This window comes from Plectrocnemia conspersa, unplaced genomic scaffold, assembly GCF_051122295.1.
Source record: "Plectrocnemia conspersa isolate PC_06_02 unplaced genomic scaffold, ASM5112229v1 ptg000009l, whole genome shotgun sequence".
NCBI classification, from domain to species: domain Eukaryota; kingdom Metazoa; phylum Arthropoda; class Insecta; order Trichoptera; family Polycentropodidae; genus Plectrocnemia; species Plectrocnemia conspersa.
Genome location: NW_028277173.1, coordinates 2409444 through 2416635, shown reverse-complemented (window position 1 = coordinate 2416635; position 7192 = coordinate 2409444).

The window sequence follows — 7192 nt, the reverse complement described above, 5'->3', positions numbered from 1 at the left end:
ATTAAATTGTAGGGTAGCCATGCCAATATATTTTTATTTAATTTCATCAAAATATTAATGTAGCTTGTGCAATTTTAAAATTTAAAATAGAAAGTTTGAAAATAAAATAACTTAAAATTAACATTTAGAAGTCCAAAAGCATGTATGGCATACCCAATATATTTTCTATTTTTTGAAGCCATTTTAAATGACTTAATAAAATTTCTAGTATTTTATTTCATTAGTTACTCAGACTTCTATCAATATATTACGTAATATATATCAGTATTTTTCAATGAAGTTATATTTTCATTAGTGTATTCTAAATACATTTTCACCAGTAGATACATATTTCTATTTGTGAAAATATAATTTAACTGTTTGATGAAACGCAATTTGACTCGATTACAATTACTCTTAATTATGTTATATTATCAACTATTTATATAATACAGTTAGCTATAACTATTTTTATATTATTATCTATCATATCTTTATACATACCTAATTATTTTTTAATCATATTTCAAAAAACGTACATTTTCTGTGCAAAAAAAGTTCTCAAACTAATAAGTCAAGTCCATAATACAAACTAAGGCAACTCATCTCTCGGGTGAAAATAAGCGGAAGAAGTACATACAGACGTCACATCTCGCATATTGCTCCATAGTTAGTCTGCATTTCGATTTGTTTTAATAATATGATAGCTATCCTTACCAATATTACTATGGACTTCTAATATAAAAGAGCTGATCAAAGTATATTTAAACCGAATTTTGTTCAACAGGAGAGCGTAAAAACAATTATCACTTCTCAGAAGGCAAAAATTCACGTCAAAAGCGTTCCCACTGCGTCGGCTTCGGCTACGAAGTCACACCACTAGGGGCTTCAAACATTTAAAAGTTGAATATCGAACAGACAAACAACGCACATTGTATATAAAACAAATTACCTACTAAAATTTAAAAAAAAAATTAACATATACAAAAGTTTATCTATAACTGTACAGAATGTGGCTATTTAAGGACATTTACTCACAATTTACACACTTAATACGTAATGGAACTCAACATAGAACAATTGAGCAGTTATACTTTTCGTGCCGGGATTCATTAATGGTATCAGTAGTTTTGAAACAAAGGAATTCGCACTAAAACCGTTGGACCGTACATTAAAAAACTACGGTTAGCTCCGAATATTGCGGCCGAATAGATTTGGCTGATTTATGCAATATCGAACGAATATTAGAATCCCTGAATCAAATTTTCTGTTTTTTTTTCTCCAAATGCGTTTTTTTATTCAAGCACGACAAATGTCAAAAATGAAAAAATTGAAAAATCGCGAAGTTCAGTTGCTTGAGGAAAATAGACAATAGTTATCCATGCGACCAACCGTTAACAATACAATATATAAGGTGACCAGATTTTGAAAATATCAATGATTAGTAAAAATAAAAAAAAATTGTTCGAGGAGGATAAATTGCTGCGATAGCTAAAAAACGGTCATCACGGAGCTTTTTGTTCGAAGAGAACAAAGAATGACAAATTGCTACGGATGTTTAAAAAAGGGTCACTTCAGAATTTTTTGTTTTAGGACAAAGGAGAACAAAGGAGGATACAATTTTTGAGGAGAAAGTCTGGTCACCTTACAATATACCACAATAGCATTAATTAAAAAATCATCGTCATTATTTTGATTAATATCTTAGTTATTTTTTGTCGGTGAGTATGTATTCTATCCGTGAAATGCGTTTACGAACCTTTCATATTGTAATTAAATTGAATTAAAATTAAAAGAGGTAATGGCCGCTAAGCTCTTAAGGCCAACAACAAAACATGCTAAACGCACGTACGGTATTTCATTGAAATATCGTTCTGTGCTTAATTTATTCACGGCTCGCGGCGCGCGGCTATACAATGTATTGCCGAGCAGAACGCAAAAGGTTGGGAGTCGCTCTCGCGGGCCCAAAGTTGAGTTTTTGCGTCTCTGTCTCTCGCGCGGCGCGCGACAGAGACGCAACCAGTCCACTCTAATTTTATAGCCAGCAATAAGTTGAGCGCTGAGCCGGGGAGAACTTCGCCGTTCTCTATCTATCTCTGTCTTTCTCGTGCTCGTGCGCGCTGCGTTTTTGTTCTCTGCGAAATATGTACAGAACCGATTGTGCGATAAAGAGTAATTTGTTATCGCCGGGTTTGCCGCTCGCCGAGAAAATCAATAGTTGAGCTCAGGTTTTTTTTGTGTAGCAGCGGATTTGTTTTTTGGTCTTGAATGGATATTTATAGATTTGATCCTATGCTGTGGAATGAAAGGGGAACTGTCGAGTGCTTCGCGCGAGGATCCTAATTGGGGTCGCGCCAGGGCTGGATTTAGAACCCACGCCAATGCGCTCAACCAGATTACATCATAATAAAGCAAATACTGACATAAATTTGGTCTGGTGCGTTATATATATTTTAACACTGAGGAAGATTTAAACATAATTCGAGCCGCGTAGTGATATTTTTTTCTATATCCCCTCCCCCACTGGACTATGGATTTGACCTGACGAAAAAAAGTATAATTTATATTGGGTTGCTAATAAAATATTTGCGTTTTTTAATGTTATTTTTTACTAACATAGATTTTGGCTTTATTTAATTTATTTAAAGAGCAAAACGTGTGGTATAGTAGCAGAAAGTGCACGATACTAAACAATGCCTGAGAGTGCAGCCAAGAAGGACATTTATGGCTCTGGTGATGGGCTCGAAGTTTATACAATATATTTTTTAATTTTAAATTAATTTAACATTAGATAGTCCCAGGAGCGTCATTTGGGGAGGGGAAGAATTTGACCAGAAAAATGCATGTCATTTAACATTTTAAACGCCGTAAACTATTAGTACAGCCGTGCACTACAGGACGAACATTTTCTAGCAAAAACAAAATCTTTTTTCGAAAATGTATTGATGGCATATTACGATGACGTAATATGCCATTTTTTTATTTTAAAGCTGGTAGCCCTTTCTTAAGTATTTTTTTAACCCTAGATGAGACATTGCTTTACAAGAACAATCACAAAAGAAAGTGGTTATTCAAAAGTAAAGTAGCAAAACCTACCCCAAAGCCCGGGCTAACTGTAAAAATAGTTATTTTGTGTGTATGGTGGGATTGAAAAGGAATTATGTATTAGGAAACTCTCAAATATGACAAAACAATAATGAAAATAAGCTTCTATTGTGCTCAGATGGATCGTTATGAACAAGGAAGTAAAAAAAAGGCCCGCGCTTATTTATTTATTTCTTTTTATTAAATATTACGTGGTAAACTGACTGGCGTAAGCTCAATGCGTCTAATAGTTGTAGTACACGACAACGTGCATCTCTTATGTGGGGAAATTTTCTTTCGATAACATCATAGAACTTGGCTGAAAGATTTTATCTCATCCACCCCATTCTTTAGACCTTGCTCCTTTCGAATACCATTTATTTCGATCGATGCAACACTTCTAGACGAAAAAATTCTAAATGCAGACAGAATTCGAAATACTGATAGTGGACTATCGGAATATTTTAAATCAGAGCCTCCAACATTTCATCTTAATAGACCGAGGAGTGAAAGAAGGTTATATTTAAAAAAATACATTTTGAATTATTAAAATAATAATAAATATTTGAAAGTGATTTTTTGTTTCATTAAAATAATGACATTCATTTCTGATTAACCTAATACTATTGTTATATTTTCGCGTGAGCTCGATGAAAATCGGTATTTAGGGGGGGTCGGTCATCAGACGATGACTGACCGTGAGGTTTGAAGTTATTAGTTATGCTTCCACTTCACTCTCCGAAAGTAGGCGACAGTTGGCCAAGGACGGGAAATATAATGTGAAAATTCGGGCTTACTTCGGTCGAGCTCGGTTGTCCCCGCGCTAAAATCTCTCGCAAGTTCTCCGAGGTCACCGCGAACGGGAGGTAAACTGGGGGTAAATTTGGTCGAGGCCGCCGACTTCGTCGCCTCCGAAAATTCCCTCGCTTTCCGAAAGTCATACCCGAAAACGCTTCGAGCGCGAGCGGCGAGATACTTTCCCTTTCGCTCTCTCGCGTGACGAGAGAGAGAGATAGAGATGGTTTATCGCAAACTGAGATAGAACGATTCAATTTTAATATAGGCGTCTTCACGATCGCGCCACTGTTTGGTATTTTTGCCCGATCTGGACGGCCAAAATTATTTCTCCACTTTAGTTGATTCCATAAGTGCTCTTAGTCAAATATATAATATTATAAGTGCTAAAAAATACAATTATTTAAAGTATTTCTTTAATTGTAGGCCCGAGGAATAGGAATTCCGTGTTGAACGGTCGTGCGAATTTCGCCGCGTAGCGTAAAAAAAAAAATTGTATATGTCACAAATTTGCTGTTTTTTATTAAGAAAAAGTATTTGACTAGCATTTTATCATACTCGGTATCGTTTTTTTAAATATGTATATATTTAGTCATTCCAAACAAATTTTTATTTTATTTCATTAGTACGCGATCCACAATTTGACGTTTACTGATTTTACCACGGTAACCATATTATTAAAAAATTACAATCATTACAAAACTGTATTTTAAATTTGACGTTAACATTTCTTTAATTGTAGGCCCGAGGAAGAGGAATTCCGTGTTTAACGGCCGTGCGTAGCGTAATAAAAAAATTTAGCCGCGTAGCGTAAAAAAAAAAAATTGTATATGTCACAAATTTGCTGTTTTATATTAAGAAAAAGTATTTGACTAGCATTTTATCATACCCGGTATCGTTTTTTTTTAAATATGTGTATATTTGGTGATTCTGAACAAATTTTTAGGTCGTAACTTTCGCGACTAAGCCCCGTCCCATTTTTAAGAATAATACATTTTTAAGGTATGCAATGTGTTAAAAACCGCAAAAATCCGCAGTCAATTTTGCATGTATCATAAAGAGAAAGACCTAAGCTATATATTGTATATAAAATCTCAATTCAGCAAATTGACTTTCCATACTTTTCCTTAAAAAATAATAGAAATTATTCATTAGTTGCACACTTGAACGTTTCCTGTTTATTATTTATTAGTGACAGTGAAGCCTCGATTCAACATAAAATGTCTTATTTACTAACATTGATCTATTCCGGTGCATTGCAATCATCCACCATCTCCTTTTTCTCCATTTGGCTTTAATTTTTTTTGTGTTTAAAACACGCACGTAGTTATAATACGCGAGGTTGAGAAGCGTGCACGCGTATGAAATTCCCGGCTGTGTGTGCGAACGCTATTCGAAAAACTGCGACCTTGACCGACTTCGGTCGAACTTCCACTAGGACAACTTTCGGAGAGTGAAGTGCGGGTATTAGAATGCTGACGAACAAGGGACATTCCCCTATTTATATAAGTATGTTAATTAGATGTAAGAGAGGGGTGGTTCGTCGTCTTAGTCCATAAAAAGCCCCTCTGGATCAAAACTCTTATGTAAGTTCATAGATCCCACATAAACAAAGAGTTGTAATGTTTATCAATATGAATGCTGACGAACGAAGGACATTCCCCTATTTATATAAGTATGTTAATTAGGTGTAAGAAAGGGGTGCTTCGTCGAGTTAGTCCATAAAAAGGACCTCTGGATCAAAACTCTTATGTAAGTTCATTGCTCCCACATAAACAAAGAGTTGTAATATATAAATATATAACACTATTTCTGTTAAAATTCCATTTTAAGTGCACGTGAACGGTTCTTCTTAGTACATAATTGCCACCCACAAGCAGAGGGCAGCGGGGGGCAGAAGTTTCCGGGCGTCAAAGCAGGGGGGCGCCAAAACAAGGTTTTAATTTTTTGAAATTTTGCTTACTCATTGTCTCATCAATAGTGGCCTATTGATTTTTCAGTACATTTATAATTTTTACCTGTGTCGTGTCCCGGGATTCTATTATTGCTTTTTTAGACTAAGATGTTTAGAAATTTGCATTACTAAACTGTTATTTTATATTTTAATTCAATACAATTTAAATTAATATTTGATTTATGTATTTAAAATATATTAAATAAACAGCAGTTTAGTAGTACGTCCACGGACGTAAAATATTCTAGTTATGCTTTTGCCTATAAATAGTGAGATACTAGATAATTTAATGTTTATAAACAATTATTTCTACAGCTTACAATCAATCGTCTAAGCTCGATATTATTTTTATAAAAACCTGATGTGTGATGATCGATCGGAATTATAATCATATAATAAGCACTAATTCAAAACTTCCAGAGATGATAAAAAATTAAAAATACTAAGGTGCATATGGGATTCGAACCCTGGTCTTTTAAGTATTAATGAGAAACTATATCACTGGTCTAACGTGATATTTACTGACTAAATCACTGGTGTATGTCATAAGGATTTTATTCCGAAAAGCAATCCCAGATACTCTCAAGTTCCTAGTGTCCAGATTTTCTGCTATTTTTATCCATAAACTATATATTAGTGATGATATAAAAAAAGAATTTTCAAGTAAGTCACTGTCGAAATATTGTCGAATAAAGCACGTATGTAAATATTTTAGTAGGGTCTAGTCAAAGACACGAAGCTGGTTATTTACTAGATTACCGACTGATAGATTTATTTTGAACCTAAGCTACATCATTCAAAAGCTGAATTGAAATTTAATATTTATAATAAAATGTATATAATTTTAAACTTAATCAAATAATATTAATTATTTTAAGGGTTTTATGAATATATTTTTTTAAATACTGCAATGCTAAAATCAACTAATAAGGAATAACAATGGACGATGAACATTATTTGTATGTAGGTAAATACTAATAATTTTGCGCTGCGTCTCTGATGGACGAATGTTATGGAACAGTAAGGGGAGTAAGGATGCTCCGTGCATAATACGACTGTATGATCCCGTAGTTCTAGCTATTGATTGATACTTTATTTATTTAATTATTTCGCATTTATGGATAAAACGTAATGAAATGTGTGAATAATGTTCTACACGTGTATATAGTGATAATTTGATTATTGTATTACACGTGTATGTAATGTGCTATGGTAACAACATCCAGAGTCTGATATAATTTTTAGATACATCTATAATAATTGTATAATTATGTATCAGATTATTTTATTTTATTTCACATCAATTTTACCATATTTTTAAAAAGTAATTCTTCTATTGTTGAATTTTCAATTTTAATTCTTACAAAATAATTCTTTGAA